General features: G+C 43.3%; 1 protein-coding gene across 5 annotated transcripts in view; it reads right to left on the reverse strand.

The window, feature by feature from the left end:
* HIC2 (HIC ZBTB transcriptional repressor 2) overlaps nucleotides 1-19,415 on the reverse strand; it is a 114,749-nt gene extending 95,334 nt beyond the window's left edge. For 2 of the 5 annotated variants that reach the window (XR_004309016.1, XR_004309017.1), the window contains exon 1: nucleotides 19,028-19,415. The gene's annotated coding sequence lies outside the window, so the exon portion shown is untranslated. The remainder of the gene's footprint in view (nucleotides 1-19,027) is intronic. The other 3 variants (XR_001558443.2, XM_015877574.2, XM_015877573.2) reach the window with 3 other exon arrangements.
* Between the last annotated feature and the right edge of the window lie 1,239 nt (nucleotides 19,416-20,654).

The raw sequence follows: 20,654 nt of genomic DNA on the forward strand, positions 1-20,654 counted from the left end.
CATCCTGGTCTTCATGCATACAAGAAGCAGGATGTTCCCATATAAGTAAATGTTTTACAAAACAAGGGGCCAGAACTGGTCTGCAGCCCAAGTCAATATAGAATGCAATATTTTAAAAAACAGATGTCATTAGACACAGCTGTGCTGCCACATCAGGCCAGATCAGTCACTGTTCTGTATAATTTGTGCTAAAAAGAGTCCATCAGTTTACCTACAAAACCTATTATCTGCAACCTCTGAGTAAGCCATCACATTTCCAGTAAAATAGAATAATAAATGTGTGTATCAAACTATAACTAGGGGCTTCAGATAGCATATATACTTGAAATGGACATTTTGCAAGGTCCATTCTTCCTAGAATGTGTAGGAGCCAGAAGGCTCCCAAGTCCCTCAAGACAACTGTAGTTGAAAACTTAGACCTGCCATTCTGACAGAAAATAATTCTCTCTGATGATTTTGGCTTTCTGCCCATATAACCTTCAGATCCAGGTCTCTCAACCCATGTGTTAGCAAGAATTGCTGATAGATGTCTGTCCACATTAGCTGCCCAAGCACTGTCTCACTTGCAGCCTGCTTCAAGGATAGTCTTCCTGAAAGCAGCAGCAGCTGTTGCTGCTGAAGCTGCATTTATCAACTGGAGCCTCCATTTCTTCAATGCCACTCTGCTGCACGGAAGGCAGAGATAAACAGACAAGACACAAACAGCCAACAGGGAAGACCTTGCTATACTACATAACACACACACACACACAAAAAAAAAAAAAAACAAAAAACACAGGAAGCCCAAAGCCTACACCTACCTATTGAATTTGTGCTGTTTTTTAAAGGCAGAAGAAGAATGTGGTTAAGGTACGGTATGGTATAGACTTACCTAAGTTTAGACAAGTGGTATCTAAACAATGCTATTTAAGTTTACTACTGTAACAAATACAAGAATAGATTTATTAACATTAGTTGGCTTTGGACAGTAGAGGTCTGCATCAAAAATGCTAATTCTACAATAAGAGAACTTCTCTACACATTGATAGAATGGGGTTTGACTCTGCATCGAGAAATAATCCCTGAAAGACATAAGAGATACAATTTAGCAGGAACCTTCCATGACTGGGTGCATAGTTGCTATTTTCTTTCCTTTTCAAAATCATCTCAAAGTATCATGTGACAAGAAATTTCTTGTAAAAGTCTTAGATTTTGTGTTATTTAAACTCTGTTTCTGAGAGGTAGTCAATACAATTCTCCAAATGACTTAAGAGGGAAATATCTACTGGTGCATATGCAAAGCTGTCCATTGCAAGCCTCCATGAAAGTTTTTTTTTCATCAAGGTACAAGTAAAATAACTTACTGACATTAACTGGCAAGTACTTTGTATTCATACGGTATCTTTCATCTGCAGACTTCAAAGTATCTGACAGGAGGAAGGCAGTTGCTTCCCCATCAGTCCAATGAAGAAACCAAAGGACAAACTGGCAAGGTCTCCCGGACAAGGTAAAATCATTAGCAGAAATCTAAATTAACTGATTCTCAGACCTTAAAAATAAACTGCATTCCTTGCAGTATGAGCTACCTTTGCAACAGAGAGCAAAAATACCACTTATCCACACTTAGGATTCTTTAAGAATTTAAATCACATTCATTAGAAACTAAATAAACATGGAACACAGTACTCTTCTCTAAACAGAGAAAGGATGAAGATCTGAAAGCATTACAAATCCTAAGCTCTATAGTGCACCAAGGAGGAGAACTCCTTGAATGAACCTGCAAAAGGTTCATTCATGAGGAGTCTTCATTCATGAGGAGAGGAATGGAAATCTTGCTTCATAACGTAGCAAGTGTTTAAATAAATCTGTTCAGATGAAGATCTCTCCTCTCAGAAGGAAATATAAGACTATAAGAAAGGTCATGGAAATCATTTCAAAATTGGTATGTTAAGAGAGCTTTGTTTCAGCCTTTCACCATTTTCTTGTAACTAACTTGTAATGCTAACTGCCTAGAGTACTCAGCTGGTCAGCAGAAACTCCTTTTAAACATGAATGTAGAAGGAAAAAAAATCCCTGGACAGTGCTGTTTTAAAAGAAGCTTATGGATTCCTGTAAGTTTCAAAACAAACAAAGAATTATGCTGAGGCAATCTCTGGAGCAAGCAGCCTTTTAGCATTTACACTCTGACAGAAATATTTTAAAATACACTCCTTAGATATGAGAACTTGCATGGCCTACAGAGGTGAATAATATTAGAGGCTACTAAAGTTTATTTTTCTTGAAGTTTTCACTTCAAATAAAGCTTTGTTTTAAAATGCATAAGAGCAACTGTTAGTACACTGAGGTCCTGGTTATTAGCCAGCTAGAGCCCATGAATTATGTTTAGTGAGAAGTTTATTGGCTCAGTAAACACCATTCCAGTTCCCCTCACCCCTGAACTGTGGAAGCCAAACCAAGAGACATTCAATGCCACATTACTGCTAGAAGCAGAGCAGACATTATCTGATTACAGGCATTTTATTTTTTGTGAAAAATTTGCTATTGCATCATTTAATTCAAGGAAGTCTTTAAATTTACCAAGGCAACACACAGAAAGCAAGTAACTGTTAGCTCCTGCTTACCACCATCTGGAGCAGGAATATTTGTTTCCATCTGATAGCTTTCTTAGTGCAGGCACTACAAGAAATGCAGTCCCTCAAATGCTTGGTAAGACAGGAGTCTGGCAAGGAACTTCCAACTAGCAAGATTATAGTAGACAACCACAAGAGCTTTTTGAAAAACCATCCTGTGGACCCAGGGCAGAGTATGGGTTGGTAAGAAGTTATATTCATTTTATCTCAATATAACTTTGTCTCAAGGAAGACACACAGTAAGTGGATCCACTTTGTGCAAGTGTATGATGTTGCTCTTTGTAAGATAAACAGTTCAGAACAGCTTACAACATCACACTTCAATCAGAAAGCTGGCTACATCTCAAGCAAGATGCACACGCAAGCCCAAAAACAGAACTAGGGCAGATTCATGTGACATTAGAACTGTCTTGTTTTACCTTTGTAGGAAGCACCAGGGACCAAAACAGAAGACAAGCATCTCCAGAATTAGCAAGTCTGACATGTAGCTGTGCAAAACCAGAGGCAGGTTCTGTTTGTGTGGCTGTCTTTGTCCTGGGCACAAAGCTGTCTTATCTGGTTACCTTCCACTGCCATGAGCGAAAGACACGCATACTGAGAGTAAGCAATGATTAGTCAGTGTGCTTGTTAGTGTGCTTGTTGTTCCAGTTCCCTGGAATACCTAACATATACCATAAGACAGGGATTGTGTCAGTCCTTGAGGCAAGGAAAGTTAATTTAGTTGGAATAATAAGGATGGAAAAGAGAGTGCTATGATAACAGTAGCCTGTTCTGGTAGCAAAGTAAACTGGAACACAAGGAATTAAGGTTCTCTCCCTAGTCCTTTCCGTCCGTCACACAACCTTGGCTTCATAATGCAGTTCTTCAAAGCTCTGCTCCCTTTCTCACATTTTGCCTATCCTGTCATCTTTCAGGGAAGAGATTGTGTTGTACAGCACCTAGTGAAAGCTTCAGGGCTTTGCAGTCCCTAAACTAAACAAGGCTTTTGTATGAAGTCTTTGCTATAGAGCAGTTTATGTACCACCAACTACAAAATCTCATATTCCTATGTAAATGGTTCTTCTGGTACTCTGAGAATTATAATGCCAGAATCTGTCCATCTGAGAAGGAAGAACCAGGCAATCCCACAAGGACATGCCAAGGCCGTATTATCACATCCATAATGAAGCACCTCTAGGGAGAAGACACAGTTAAAATCTTTCCACCCCAGTAGAGGTGAAAGACAAGATACCCTTCTCTTTAAACTTAACCCTCTCCCTTCCAAAGAATGCCCGGAATTTCTACTATTTCCCAGCAGAGACTGGAAGGCAAAGACTTGGCATAGGGCAAGACAGATAAGAGGAGTTGTCTTCGTAGATTTTAGCTCCACCTAATTGCTTAGGGCATGTGATGTTCAGAGAAAAACACATACACATCTGTCAGAGAGACTTCAAATCACTAGTATTATTCCAAGAAAACAAAGTCTAGTTTACATGTGGCTGCAGTATATATAACACATTTGTAAAACTGTAGTATAATTCAACTGCTGCAGGTTTAATTTACAACTCAATGATACTGTTTTCCCTCTCAAAGAATGCCATTTAGGATCACTAAAACATTGAATAAAGTCTTAGCTGTCTTCTGAGAGACATGGTTAAGGTTGCTGTTGGAAACCTCTCTAGGCAAGCCACATTTAAACACCATGTTTTGCAAAAGCACTTATCTTGCATGCGAATTCAAGTCCTTTTACCAGTTTAAAACTTGGGTTGGGACAATTTGCTTACATTTGGAATTCTTTTCCAAAACTGATGGTACGTGGGATTGAGTTGTAGATATAAGACAACTGGATAAACTGCTATTATCTGCTTTGCATCATGCACGTACCATCTATAGTTTTCCTCCTAAGCTTTGTTCACACGTACAACCCACTTCTACAGCAGTTGCACATTCAGCATGCTAACTATATTATTCTTGGCCATCCTGTTAAACTCCCAGCATAAGTTAAATGCATGGTAGATGTGACTGTGATGGATTCCCAACAGTTTCTAGATGGCTACAAATGATAACTGGGCAAGGGTGGAAGTTTTGATATGTAGTCATGAAGCTGAGAGCTTTTCTATTCAAATAGGGTGTTGGCTGGTACTATCTCTGTCACTTATCTGGTGAAACTAGATTACCAAAATGTACTATGCTTAGGGCTACATCTGACTGCCACTTGGAAGCTCCAGCTAATACTACACACAGCTGCCAGATTGCTTAGCTAAATTTCAGATGGAGATCACAAAGAACAACTGTGATTATTGATGCACTGTTTGTTTCACATTGCCATTCAAGGAGATATATTTGCATTATTAATACCTTGTATGACTTGAGTGATGGCTATTTCAGAGATTGTGTATTTCACTGTATACTGACAGGCAGCTGGTCGCAGGATCCTAACTCCACAGTGGACAATTTTAAGTCTCTCTGATCTACAGGTTTGGGTGGTGAAATATCTGCTTAGGATTCTCACACAGAGCTCGGACCCTGCATAAATTTATTCTGGTGCTTCTTGAAAGAAGAGAGAGAAAAAGGAAGAAAGAATTAATCCCAAAAGCATAACAGAAATTTGTGGAAAGCTAAACTTATTGGCAGAACTGACCTGCAAGGTCCAGAACATTAACAAAGAATGATGATCTTTAGATTTTCTCATAGTGTTCCTCTAGGCACATAATATCTTCTTTTCTTAATGCAAGACACTTAGGAGCAACAATCAATGAAATAAATTAAGTACAATAAAAATACTGTGTTTAGGATAAAAATGTGGTTCCTACCTATGGGCTTGTAAGGAAAACTCAGAACAGTCCTACACTTCTCTTAGGTGAATTCTGAATTTTCATCCCCTTGTTCACAAGCCAGGCAGAATAAAAATATCCACCTACATTAAACCAAAGGGAGCCACTCGTAACCCAGACACAACCACAACAGACATTCTTGACAGTCACTGGCTTAATAGAACACTGCTTTGTGGTTATACCCACCACTACGATTTCACATTGCAAGTTCTAGCACACTTAATTTATTCCAGGCCATACATCATATATGGTTATTAAAATTTAAGATGGCATTTGAGATTGAAACTTTCTTTTGCAGCGTGTATAGAAGGAACACAGTTGGGACTGTGAATGCAAGAGTATATTAGTACATAAACACAAACTTGTAGCCATCACTGAGGAAAAAGAGTTTGTCTTTAAGAAGGGGGAAAAGAATTCTAAAAATAACCAATTCCATTAAACATCTCCATAAATCCCACAAAAGTCAGTGGGCAGCTACATCCATGAAGAGCCGGGTACCTCCCACACAGCAGGTGCAACTGCCTGTGACAGCAGCCCTGCAGCAGCCCTTCTGCTGGGGATTCAGCCAAGGGCTGGAGCAAGAGTCCCTTGTTGCCCATGCTCCCCTACTGCACTGTTCCCTCCGAAAGGAAAGCTGCCTTATGTACAGACATAAAAGAGGTGGCAGAGGGACAGCCTCATTTGGAATGCGAGGCCCAACAGCCACCAGCACGTAGTAAGTGGCACACTGGCTAAACAAATTACTTCTTCTAAGTACAGTTCATGAGTTCCACTTTGTGTCAGGCTTGACTGTTCAGTGACTTCCCGGTGACTGTGCCATGCCACTGTCCTCTCACTTTCAAAGTGTAGCTTGGTTGCATTTTCAAATTTATAGGCAGTGGGTGCCCCTGCAATGACTGGAGAAACCCTTGGGGCTTTCATTTTGCGCTGGCAGCTCTCAGATGACTTTAGAAACAAACCCCCTGAGGCCATGTGGCAAAAGGAGGCATGAAGGCACAGAAGATTCTGGCTTTGTTAAAACTTGCAGAAAAATGCATGTCCTCTGTCTTCCCCTTCAAGTGCTCCACGTGTGCTGTCATGTCTCTGGGCCAGTTATAGACACACACTATTTAAGAAATTTAGGCATAGCATTTTAGCAACAGAAAACTTGATGAGTTGGCCTCTGCTACTCGGCACTAAGTACTGGGACCTATTCCTGTTGTAGCTGAACACCAAGCATAAATTAGTTCAGTTGTTCCACACAGGGACACTCATGTCTCGTATTATTCTCTAATATTTATATTAGAGAAAGAGTGCATATGTGCGCATACAATAAGTAATAATGTAGTGAGATGACTTGGTGCTCTCCATCACAGAAAATGAGACTACATGGCTTCTCTCCAAGCTTTGTGACCCAAATGCAGCAGAGACCAATCTCATCTGCACATTGCATCTTGGCTGTTGGGCCTGATCTTAGCAATGAGCACCCTTAACCTACTCATTTCGATAGGATTTAGGGTATTTGGTATCAAACCCTTCTTTAGTCACAAGTTCCCCTCAGACATAAGGGCACATAGTCCTGGAGAAAAAGACTTTGACATAGGCTGGAGGTTCAAAGCTGAGAACAAGTGGGTATTGTAAAAGCAGAAGCTTCAATCTAACCACTGGTATCTAGCAAGACAAAGCAGCAACACATCAAAGTTCATCTCTTCTAGAATTTTCCTTAGAACTTTATCATATGACTCTTCTGCTCCAGAAGAATCAAACACTGAAAAGTACATCAAGGGAAACAGGAGGACGCATTCAACAGAACTGCCTGAAGATTTTCCTGCAAGTCACAGAATCACAGAATTGTAGGGGTTGGATCATGTAGGCCAACCTCCCTGCTAAAGCATGTTCTCTACAACAGGTTACACAGGAAGGCATCTGGGTGGGTTCTGAATACGTCCAGAGAAGGAGACTCTACCACCTCTCTGGGCAGCTTATTCCAGTGTCCTGTAACCCTCACAGTTAAGATTTTTCTCATGTTCAGATGGAGCTTCCTGCATTCCAGTTCGTGCCCATTGCTCCTTGTCCCGTCACTGGGCACCACCGAAAACAGCCTGAACCCATCCTCCTGATCCCTGCCCTTTAGGCATTTATAAATATTGATCATATCCTCCCTTGGTCTTTTCTTCTCCAGGCTGAACAGTCCCAGGTCTCAGCCTTTCCTCATGTGGGAGATGCTCCAGGCTCCCAGTCATCTCTGTGACCCTCTGCTGGACTCTGTCTAAAAGTTCCCCATCTTTCTTGAACTGAGGAGCCCAGAACTGGACACAGTATTCCAGACAACTGAGAATTCTCAAGGAAGTAAAGAATCCAGCAAGTTACAAAACCAAAGCATAAACTGAAATAAGCAGGTTCTATGGACTAGGAGTTGAAGTCAGCACTAGGATCTAAAGCATCAGCTTGCATTTAAAGACAACCATGGTAAGTTGTACAGCAAATTGCATAATAGGTAAACAACATTTGTTGAAATAAGATTAGTCTAGGGAAATAGAGGGAGGATTGTAAGGAATTTTGTTATCAAAATCCTGCTCCTCAATTCTCCAATACTCAAGGGGGAAAAAAAAAAAAAACAAACAAAAAAAAAAAACAACACTTAAATCCCTTTTCCTGCCTCTATAGGGCTAAAAAGTTAACACTGTATTTCATAGCAGTTAACATGAAACAGGATTACTGTGTTGACTTGCTCTTAAAGAGAAACTGTATTTTAAAATCTCAACTGGGAAAGTAGACTTTTTTCTACCAAATCCTCTAACAAGAAGCTGAAAGATGAAAACACATTTCTCTCTAAGACTTTGGAGGATGAACAGAATGTAAAAGCTTGTTGCCCTCAGTATGTCTGATGTACTCTCCCACTTAGATTTTTTTTGTTCAATCATTTATGTAGATATAACTTCCTATGAATAATCATTCTTCCCTACACATATGAAGCGTTGGCTCTACCTTCAGTGAAACCAAAAGAAAAGCTTGGATTATTCCCCAAACATTAAGCTTTTTAAATAAGTCAGAATAGGCTTTACAAAGAAGATCTAAAGAGTAACTTAATGCTAGCTAATAAACTGTTTCATTACAAAAGGGAAGATTGAAACCCCTATGCAAGCAGACATCCCAGCCATAAGCCTCCTCTGGCACAGAGTCTGGGACTTTTATGCAGGGAGCACCAAGGCAATGAGCACATGACATACATCCCACTAGTCTCAGAAGGTCTTGCCCATTTTCTCTTTGAGAATTCTGACCTCACAGCAAGTGAATCTGAGAAGAAAATACATTAATCAGGCATTCACTCAGTCAGGCTAAGGTTTTTAACCCAGGGATCTGAATCAGCTCTCTCACCTCCCACTTCTCTCCAGATATAATTAGTCAGTATCTGCCCTTGCAGCCAACCCGCTGCTGGGGTGGTGGTGTTGGGAACATGGAATGAGCAGCTACAACTCCCTTGCCCAGTGTCACATGCTGTCCTGCTGCCTGCTTTCCTAAAGGCTGCAGAACAGTGGAAACAGCTTCCAAAACACTGCCTTGCAGAAGCTGGCATTCCCTCATTACAAGTGGGAAGGGAATGGAGTTGCAAGCACCTACCCCATGCAGCCTCCTGCTTCCCTGCAGCAGTTTAGGCAGGCTCAGACCTATCCCAGCCACACCTCTCCCCATTTAGACCCAAGCCATGCCAGCTCCACACACCTGTTGGAGGCTTCCCCACATTTTAAAGGAATCCCCAGAAGGAGATTTGCAGGTGCTTCACTCCCTTCAGATCATTCAGGCAGCAAATCAGCTTGGGAAGGTGGACTCACAGGACTCAACGTGGCTCTCTGACCTTTTCCAAAGTGTTCTCAACCCATCAGGCTGGCAGAACTGAACATGACAGCTGAGCATTTTCAAAGAAGCATGTGCTTTTTAAAGCAAGTTGGGATTTGGGTTTTTTCATTTGGTTTTTGTTTATTTGTTTGTTTTCATAGAGAAACTTTACAAAGGCATCAGTAGCATAACTACAGGAATTCTGCAATTCTAGGTTAAGAATATCAACAAATAAGCAGGCATGCGAGTCAGGGTTGGAAGCAGGCTTTTACCTAACACCAGCCTCACCAGGCACGTGAAAAATAAATAACCCCCTCCAAGCTGTTCTACTTTACCCAGCAGCTATAAGGCACTAGCCATACGCCTCAGGCTGAATTGTGCAAGCTCTTACTGCAGCAGTCACACTGGGTTCAAGCAAAGTGCCTAAGTAAGCATTTGTAGAATATGACTCCCCCCCCACCCCAGTCAGTTATCTATATTGCACCTACTTGTGCCTTGTATTGCAAGCTTCTTAGCCAGGGATGCGGTCTGGAAGTATATTGTCAGCTGCAATGTGCTTTATCTTCATTTATAGCATTAAATCTAATTTTTGGTGCCAAGTGTAGCATTACCCTTACAATGACATCTATTAGAGACAGTTTCCCCTTAGGATCTGGTCTGACCAACAACCAGTTTGCACTGTTTGTTATTTTATTTTATTTCAAAACCACCATATTCGTATTACCTCTCCATTTATTTAATTTCAACTATTTTGTTGAAAAATTATAAGGGAAGCACTCAATTATGGAAATCCTGCACCTTGGCGCTATGCTGACTTCCTTTGAGATGCTTACATCCTTTCTTCCTTGAAAAATTTAAAAGAAAACTGGGAACCAAAACCAAAATAAAAGCAACAAACATGGCTGAGCCATCTCTAGTAGTGTGAGATGAGCAGGGGCAGACTGCCATCCCTGAGACACTGGGAATGTTCCTGCCAGGCACTCTAATGAAGACAAGGCAGAGGGGACAGAATGGCAGCATAGCACAGCATGGAGAGGTTAATATGGAAAAAAATCTGTAACTTCCCCTGAAACCCTGAATTCTGTATGTCACAAAGGACAGCTGCTACCTTCTCAGTTAGAAAAACATGACCCTAGCCAGTCAGTCTGCAGACCTAATGCTGGCAGAGAGCCTCCTACGCACCACTTTTGGTCGTCATAGCTATTGTAACAAAGCAGCTCCCTGACCATCTCAGAAAGGGCCTCTTGGTTTGGCCCCTGGAAGGCCCAGGGTAAGTGTTGGGTGGGTTTTTTGCATGTGTGGTTTTTGTTTTGTTTTGTTTTTTAAATACATAGCTTTGGTTTGCTTGTTTGTTTTGGTTTTTTGCTTTCTGATGAGGATGCAGCCCAAGCTGGTTTAGTTGAACACAGAGGTAGCACAGGTCCATGTGTAACCATGGAGGAAGTGAGCACAAATAGGCAAGTACTCTGAATAATGTCAGAGTAGACACACATGGAAACGTGCTTGGACTCACCTGGACTCTTTTTCCTTTTTCTTGTCCAACCAGTTCAGGGCTGTGGAACATCCTAAGCCTCTGGCACATGGTGTTAGATGCTCTGAGTATTAGGTATAAAACTACTGATAAGTCTCTTGATAGAGAGATAGTACAGCTGGTGTCACATAGCCCATGTTCCATTTCAAGTGAACTTCCCAAAATTTGGAAGGTAACGGGATATTTTGTTTGTTTATTAGAAGCAAGAGAAACTGGGGTGCTTCATTAGTCATTTATGTCTACTGAGAGTGTGTCTACTTGTTTGGCCATGGCTATTGTTCTGCTAGGAGAGAACCTCTGTGCAGCTTTCAGAAAGTAATAAAAAATGTATCAAAAAAGCTGGGCATAGCATCATTACATGAAGGTACCAGAGACTGAACTGTACAGTTTACTAATTAAGAAAGCAGTGTGAGATATTAGAGTGGAAAGGATCTTTTTGATTAGGTAAATATTTTAATTCCATAGTCCTATGATCCTTGTTCTGGCAGGATCCTTAAAATATATTTACCTTCCATGACTGTCTTCTGTTGTTAGTTATGCTCCATGGAGCTTTTAAATAACAGCATGGTTTCCACCACAGCAGCACTATTAACCATACTGTTTTTCTGTGCTTTTTGTTCCTCTTACAAGTCACTGAATTGTTAGTGCAGAATTCAGCATGAAATCTTCCTGCATCATTAGCAGGGTAAAATATTAGACCATAGTGGCTACTACTGTTATTCACTGTTAAACACTGATGGAAATTCAGCCCATCTTCAAACTGTCGCGCCTTTACACATGACAATGGAAAGGCACAAAGGGATGAGATTATTTTTCCAGAATCAAACAGCAAACCAGTGCAAACGTACTGAACCCCTTGTTTTAGACCTGGTAATACAGATTGTCAGAATCAAGATAATGGTGAATAGTCCTCTCAATTACAGCCATCACTTAAAATTAACAACCAGAAACTGGAAGGTCTAGCAAAACTGGGATGAGACAGCTGCCTGCAGCTCCTAAAAAGAAGCCCACACTTGGGGAAATACTGGAGACATTCCCTCTCCAGAGACACCACCCATAATAACAGGCCAACACCTCTGCATCCTGGATGGGTATGCAGAACTGCATACATTAAGCTACTTTGAGTTCACTTAAGAATGCTGCCAGCTTGTAAACAGCAGAGTCGGCTTTGCTGCCAACATAATTTTTACCTAGAGCAAACAGAAGTGCTTTTCTAAGAATTTCCAAGACTGTGGCATCACACTGTACACTGGCACCACACCATCTCAACATCACATCACATGCAACTCAAGGAATAAAGATAAAAAATAAAAATACAAGCTGCTGCTCAGTGCTCCCTGTGACAATTTTAAAAGCATTGATGGAAAAAGTACAGTAAGAAAGAGAAATGTAGCTGATTGAAAGGACTGGAGAGCTATCTTCTTTATTCTTCTTTGCCCTCCATGGGTACTGCATAGCACTATAGTATTACCCTTTGGCAACTTAACCATTTGGAAGTTCAATTAGAATTAAGTGTAAGATGACAGCATTTACAGACCCTAGTAAGGTCAGGGCCCAATTGTACAAACATTTAAGTATGATGAACATTTATGAAATAAATACACACAACAAACCAAGGACATTGTATTCTCCATTCTTTAAACATGAAGAAGACTTAAGTTGCTTAACTTCCTTTATGACCACAGCTTGGAAAATTTAAATCAGTGATACAAACTGAACTCCGAGTTCCCTAGTCCACAGCTCACTCAGATGAATTAAATGCATACACGTGTTCTTCCATACAATTCATGCATACATGTTCAGTTCATAACAGAAAATTTTCAGGGTAAAACATTTCCCAAGTTGCAAGTTACTTTACTTTTAAAGCACTCTTGGCCAAACACCAGTTTGCTGCCATCTGTACTACAAGAAAGCTACCATTCTCATGACAAAATTCCTTTTATTTAGCATTTTGGTACTTCAGTCCTAGCTATGCACACTTCTTTAATATTTTTTAATGAATTCTCTGCCAGATACAACTTCAGTAGATACTTTCCCTACGTTGGACATCCACGTTTTTCTTTGAAGACTGAGCATGATTGTGTCATTAATATCACATTATCAAAGAGCATCTGAACTTCCAAGAAAATGAACACACAAGACATGAGAAGTTTGATGCAAATGTTCCACACAAGAACCATTCTGAACACATTCTAAGGATGAACCAAGAATAACAGAGCAATTCTCTCTCTCTCACACACACACACAGTGAGAAAATGTGATTTGTTTTGCATTTAAAACTGCTGATTAAGAATCACAGAATAAGTGAGATAATAAGGAACTTTAGGAGGTCATCAAAAAGTATTTTGATTTAAAATGCATTTTCCATATATTGCTTTTATGTAGCACATCAGAATAGTCAGTTTTAGCATCAATTGAAATCAGTGCTGTATGAGAAGTTGCTTGATACAATTATCAGAAACATTAACACAGTAAAAGAATTTTGCTTCTGGTTTGCATCTCAAGTCATTACCTCAGCCTCCTGTTTAACAGAAAAAATGCCAAATTTACTAATTTTCTTTTAAGTCACACATCAACATATTTTAATAGATACGAACCAGAAAGACCCTACCACACAGGCAAGCAAGCAGACTTTACAATAAGGTTTCTAGTAGGCTACTTTCAATTTCTAGCTTAAACTGGCAATGCAAATTGCCAATTCTGTTCTGTTCTTTGTTGGACTTCCCAACTGTCAGACTGGCTGGGGGTATCTTGACAGCTATGGAATTGTGATAATTGGAGTCCTACATTAAAGTGTCTTTATGGGTCTCCTAGAAAACTGAATCCACACACACTGAACGCTTTCTTATACAATAGGAAGTGAGCACGCATTTAGGGGGAAGGAAATCTGCTGTACACCCTTGTCATCTTAAACCAGTATCAAGAACGTATTGACATTGCTTGCACTATGAGGCTGCTTTTCCAGTCATTGTGTCAGGGCTCTCATTTCAAACCCATGACAAAAGACCAATCCAAAGATAATTTTATCTTGCATATTGTTTTGTTCAGTGAGGGAAGGGAGAGTATAGGGCAAACTGATACATTATTGAAAGCTATCCCCTCTGCCTTTACCCAAGAGACTGAAGGACAGCAAAAGCCTCAGGCCAGCACAATGAAGCAAAACGTTTTCTGCCTCCCATCCAGAACCTGAATGAGGACACAACTGGCATCTTTTAACTAAAACTGCAAGAAAAAGAGGCTGCTGTTCTTAGTTCCAGCCTAGATCTCTCAGGAGATTTTACAAAATAAGCAAGTATATCCCATTCTCAAGGCAATTTTTATCAGGGAAGCAGCCCATGATGACTGATTTGAGCAAGAACCTCCTTGCTCTTCTATGAACTCTCCTTACTGTCTGCTGAAGGCTGGGGCCCTTCATCTCCCTGCTTAGCTGTCTGTGCATGTTAAAGTCTTTTCTGGAGAAGAACTGAGCCGTTTCATCCTTCCTACATTAGAAGGAAAACCCATGCTGAAAGACGTCCATTGCTGAAATCCATTTCCCACAGGTTCATTTCTAAACGTCCTCTTGAAGTTTCCAGTTTATAAGATCATTCTTTCACCCCTTCATATCTTGTACATATAAGAAAATGTGATACAGTTCACATGCGATCCTAGATAGACCAGATTCCCCACCTCCTTCCATTAGGTAAAATCAGTAATTAGAATCCCCGTTCAGGATTTGTGATTAGAAGGATCACCCTCTGCCCTGCCCTGATCAGACAATACAGGCTCTAGGAAAGAATGGGAGCTGTCATTTCAATAATGCAAAAACGCTGTTGCTTCCACTCCAGAACAGCTGACCTGAAGTGCATGCTAGGCTGTGCTCATTAACAAAATGAGAAATTTGATATATAGAAAGAAAACACTATGTGAGGATTAATCCTGGATTGCAGTTTGTGGCCAGCACTGGGCCGTCATCCAAACACTGATGAAGAACAAAACTTCTCCCACCTGTCAACAGAGGTACAGCTATTGCAGTGCTGTAGTCTCCCTCTTAAAGATACTGCGACAAACCCTTTTATATTAGCTTAAAATGCAGGACTGACCTCACCATTATGTTTCTTCCTTGTTTCGTGGGAGCCAGCACTGGAGGGTGAATTCTCTTTCCAGGAATTACTAACAAGACACATGAGTAACGTACAAGTTTGGACAGCTAGCTGGTAATACTCCTGCACTTCAAGGAAAGAAACCCGGCTTCAAGTTGGCATTCTGTTGAAAGCTGGAGATGCTAACAAGAAAATTCAACTCTCGGAGTCTTTTATTTTGTTGGGTTTTCTTTTTTTGTTTGTTTGTTTTAAACACTGTTTCTGCTGCTTTTAAGAGGAGTAAGCAAACTGTCATAGCAGATTGGAAGAAAAAAAAAAACACCAAAAAAAGCAAAAAACACCTAAACAAGCCAGTACAACTGCTTTGCCTTAGAGCTACAGCACAGCAGTCTGAAATCACTATTGCAATACGTTGTCCTTGCTCCTGATACTACAGCAAGATAGAAACCTATTTAAGCAGCTGTAGTGGTTTAATCACTGGTGTTCAATCCACACCAAAGCAAAGGGAAGTCATCTTTATTTTTAAAAGATACCCTCTTGGTTATGGTTGGGTCAGGACTCTGTTGTTGCAGTTCCACAGCTGAGCCCTGTTGACTTTTCTTCCAGTCCAGCAAGGTGGGTATGCCCACTGATGCTGAAAGGGTCCTCCCCCCTGAGCTTTGCCTGTCACTGCACAGCAGATGTAGTGCCTATGTCACAAACGTGTTCTGTTCTCTTCCATTCTAAGACCATGTTTTCTGCTACAAGAAATGCCACTTTGTGGTAAAATTCTTCCACTGATACTGTCAGGGACTGCAGCTTTGTTCAAACATTTCATCAGTCTGAACTGTGCAGGGGACCAAAGACTGGCTTTCTGTAGATGAAACTTGACAACCTCGTCATACCAATACCTTCTGTCTTTCAAGCCATGATACAGTCCTCAGCCTGAACGAGAGGGTTAAATGCTGCACTCAGCACACGTAACAGTTCTGATATGAAGGCAGATGTGCTTTGGTTTTCAAATATTATCCTGTTCCACTACATTTATCAGCAAAGGTAACAGGAGCTCAAAAATAACCATGTGCAATTTTCTGTACAAAGAATGCAGGGCATACAGTTTATGTTTGACAGTTCTTAATTACTGTGGGCCATAAGGATGCTGGAAAACATGAAGCCCTGTTGCAAGATCTACTGTTTACCTCAAATTTTATACTGCAACCATAAATTTTGGGTTATAATGGCTGTTTTAGGAAGTCTCAATCCATGCCACCGCCAAACCAACTAGCATTAGGTTCTGTTCTAGTTGTTCTAAACAGTTAACCAGAATAACTGGAAGGTGTACCCTCCTAGAATAAGGCCTCCAACCTTCTCTTTCTCTCTCCCCCACCCCTTGTCACACACTGACTTCTGCCAAACAATTTGCCACTGACCCGACCACATGCCATACGATACCAAGTGCTTCAAGCATCTTGCAATACTTATTACTGTCTACACATCCACAAGCCATTCTGCCCAGCAACATATGTGAATACTAGCATCAGCTACATCTTTATGCAGTAAAGATTGAGAGCTCACATAGGTCCTTGGAAGAAGCCTTTCCAGCAAACACTGAAAAATCACCCCTTTTATGCATGTGCATCTCATCTGCATTTCACGTAATTAGGAAGCATCACTTAAGAAAAACCCAGAGCATCAGACTCTGCCATTCCTCCTGCTTGCACCCCTCCAGCCACATGAGTCTGCTATGATTAAGTGATGCATTTTAGATGCAAAAGAACGAACCACTGATGTAGGGCTTCCTTACCCGTGTTAGAGTGGAAAGTAACAAATGCAAGAGGTTGCTTGTTTCTAATGCTGATCTCTTCCAGAGTTTAAATATGTCAGTAGCAGGTGGCAAGTTTGAAGAACCATCCCCTCCCCTCCATTTTTTTTTCTTCCCCCCCTAAGTAAATACAACAAAGGGCACAGAATTGACCTGATGGGTCAACCATCAGAAGTTAAACTGATTTAAATAATTAGACCTACTATGTCAGGCACCACTGCAAATAATTGCTCCCACTGCTTTTAGGATTAGATTGCTATTGAATAGGTGCAAAAAGGAAGCCACTTGCAGTTGTAGGAATAAGTCAGTTTTCTTTCTATATGTCATTTTCTCCACGTATATTTCTTGTTAAATCCTATGGAGCAATTTACAGCTTTCTCTTCAAAGCTGCTGTAGCATATACAATGGTTCTGAGTCATAAAAAAATAGTAATAAGTCATCTTGAAATACTGATGCTTATACACTGTATTTATCAAGCACAGCGAACATCTGCTCATGGTTCTGACATTTTCCAATGAAAGTTACTATTGCGTATTGTTTTCCCCTTTAATTTGTGGAAAAACATGGAAGCCATTCAAATATAAACAGCATTCCACAACAAATTTAAACCAGAGTTGGTCAAAGGACGGTTTATTACCAGAATGCACTTTCGATGATCTTACTGCTCTCAGGTTTATTCTAACTACACAACAGACAGGGACATTTCGGCGGCCGCCTGCTCAGACGCTCGCTGCCGAACATCATTCATTCACGCTATGGACAGGCGCACACTCTCGCCCAGCTCGCGGCTACCGACCCCGCAGTCGCCTCTTCCCGGCACATGGCACCGAGTTCGCGGCGGGTTCCGCAGGGCGGGCAGCGGGCACGGAGCGGCGGCGGGGCCGGGCGCAGCGCAGCTGGCGGCCGCGATAACGGGCGCGAGGGGGGGACGTGCCGAGAGCCGCCCGCCCACCGCCGTGCCCGCTTCCACCTGGGCCGCGGCCGAGCAGAAGTCAATAATTCACTTCTCCCGCCCTATACAAAAGGGGCCGGGAGCAGGCAGGGGGCTGCGGGCACCGCGGGGCTTCCCGAGTCACCCCCCACACCCTCCGACTTTGCTTTCCTTTTACATGCAGGCAGACAAACAAAAAGCCGAGCTGGCACCGCCGGGAGATGCGGAGCGCGGCCGGGTACGCTCCGCTCTTGCACGGGATCGGGCAGCCCGCCCGGCTCTTACACTACAGCGGTACGCGCTTCGCAGCGATATTGCCAGCCTGCACGCAGAGCATTCGCTATTGAACATCTCTACGTTACAGATATTTGTCTCTGGAGCGGGGCGGACAGCGCTGCTCCGGCATGGCGGGGCCGAGGCCATGCATTTCCTCCGGGGGCACAAAGCCGGGGGCAGGGTCCTGCCAGCCCCTTGCCGCGGGAGGATGCGCGCTGCCGCCTCCGAGCGCTGAGCCCAGACCGAGCTCTAACAAAAGCCGGAGAGCCGCGGGCAGGGCGAAAGGAGCCGGCGGCTCCGTCATCCCAAAGGGCCGAGGGGGACAAGAGGGAGCCGGGGCAAAAGTTCACCGCGGTCCCCGTTGGGGTGCCCGGTGGGGCAGGGGCTGGCGGTGTGCCCGGGGGCTGCCGGCCTGGCTCGGCGCCTCAGAGCCCCGCGGAGGGACAGAGGAGGGGGAAGGGGGCGATGCGAGTCCCGGGAGCCCCTTCCCTGCCCTCTCCTCCACAATACGGCCGGATCCCCGGCGCAAACACGCCCCCCAGCACTCCGAGGCTCCGCTCCCACCCTTCGGAAGGAAAAAAAATAGAAAAATTACGGCTCACTTGCAGAGGGTGAATGGAGATGGAGAGACGGCTGCTCCGGAGCTGCCGCTCGCTCCCACGCCGGCCGGCCCCGGCGGGCAGCAGCTGCGGCCCCCGCCCCGAGCCCGGCACCGCGAGGAAGGGGCAGCGCACGCCCGTGTGCGCGCACACAGACACAGCAATATCACGACAGGAGGGGGAAAGTTTCCAGCCGCTGCAGCCGAATTGCCCGCATTTACAACCCCCAGAACCGCACGGTGGCAGAGGCACCGCACGCACGACCCGGCCCCAAAAGCAACGGGGCAGCGCGAGGGGAAGGGGCCCCGGGGCACGGAGAGAGGGCGAGGGGAGAGCAAAAATCCACGTATCCCATTTTGCTTTCCCCGGGAATGCCGCCGGGGCAGGGCACGGCTACCGCAGAGCAGGGAGGCGAGGGGCCACCACGGCGGCTCTCCCGAGCGGCCCCGTGAAGATGGGCAAATAAACAGGGCTGCAAATAAAGAGCGGGCAGAAGGGCTGGGCTGCAGCGAGACCCGCAGCGCCCGAGCAGGACGCGCGGCCCATCGCCCCCCCCCGCCCCGCGTTACCTTCTTAGTGCATCTGGAGCAGCGGCTCTGCTTCCCCTGCTCCTCTCCTGTCCTCTCGGTTTATACCAGCCTGTTCCTCATCTCACAGCCTTCCTCCCAGCGCCATCTTGCAAGCTTGTGACGTTGGGAGCCGCTCACCCCTGACCCACATTTGAATAGAAGCCAAAATGAAAAAAAGAAGAGGAGAGAGAGAGAGGGGAGAGAGAGAAAGAGGGGGAAGAAGAAAAAGAAAGAGCGGAATGAGGAGAGGCGGGGAAAGCAGCAAAGTAAGTGCTGTGCCAGTGTGGAGCAGCATCGGCTCCCGCTCCCTTGCCAGCTAGTTTAATAATAAGCAATTTCCTGCTTTTGCGATAAATGTTGCCGCGGTGGGAGCGGGCTGTTCCCAACGAGTGACACGGGCTCCCCCACCCCGAGCCGCCCCTTCCCTGCACCCACAGCACGCAGGGCGCCCAGACCACCGGCACCAACAGCCCCGCTGAGCTTTTGAGTGATGAAAAACGCGTTTGTGAGGATTATCTCCCCCATCACCGATGAGGTCTCAAGTGCGCGTTAAGGGACATTGTATAAACTGTACATACATTGGAACATTAAATGAGCTTCATACACAAATCAAGAAAACACTTTCGTGTATAACGCAATTTGCATATTGGCTTTTTATCACTCCTGTCTGTTAAGCACTGACAGTGCACTCTGTGCCATCCATGGCGCAGGTGAAGACACGGCCTTTACGCTTACAGGGTCAGTAGAAATCTGAAGTTTTGTTTTGTGTTGGCTTTTTTAAATGCACCTATTGGAAGTATGTTGAGGGAAAACGCTATTTGAGTTTTGCATCCCTCCTCCTGCAAAGACATTCGAACACACTTAACTTTAAGCGCATCAGTAATCACACTGAGCAAGCAGGGGCTATTCAGATTCCTGCACGAATCATGTGCAGAGCTGGCCAGATCAAGCTGCTATTTGGTAAAATGCAAAGTTATCTGAGATCGTTTTTATTTTACTGACCATTTCTACAAAGTACATCTGTGCAGAAATCTGAACTGTATCTTCATTCTGCTTCTTCCTGGCAGTGTCATAAAGACAGTAGCCAGTTCATCGGCAGTTACGGTAGCAATGAATGTAAACATTTTTATTGTAATTACGTGGAGTTCTTCCTTTGTCCCGTGTAAAAATCACTGTGTTGGCTGCAAGCTAATAGCTCATAGCTCATTTCTTCTGTGCCATCACTGCGACCCTGTGACCAAAACTCTCTGTAGCCCAAGAAAGGTGATTAATTAGTGAGGTGATCCTAGCATTTAACACATCCCTAAGAATTCCCTAATAGCTTCAACACCAGCAACTCTCAGCCACTTTCTGTGCAGATCTCTGCACCCTGCATGCACTTTAGCTGTGTTCCAATAGAAAAGGTATTTGCTGGTTGAGTTGCTCTTCCAGAGTTCAAAGTTGCTCTTTTTTTTTTGCTTTTTTTTTTTTTTTTTTTTTTTTTTTTTTTGCTGGGTTTTTTATCCCAAGCATCACCGGCGAGGCTTCGATTCCAAATAAAGATAAGGCAGATCACAACAGCTGTATCAGAAAGGTCTGGACTACTGGTTTGTTCACAGTACTCCCAATAAAGAGAAGAATACTTTAA

This window comes from Coturnix japonica, chromosome 15, assembly GCF_001577835.2.
Source record: "Coturnix japonica isolate 7356 chromosome 15, Coturnix japonica 2.1, whole genome shotgun sequence".
Lineage (NCBI taxonomy): Eukaryota > Metazoa > Chordata > Aves > Galliformes > Phasianidae > Coturnix > Coturnix japonica.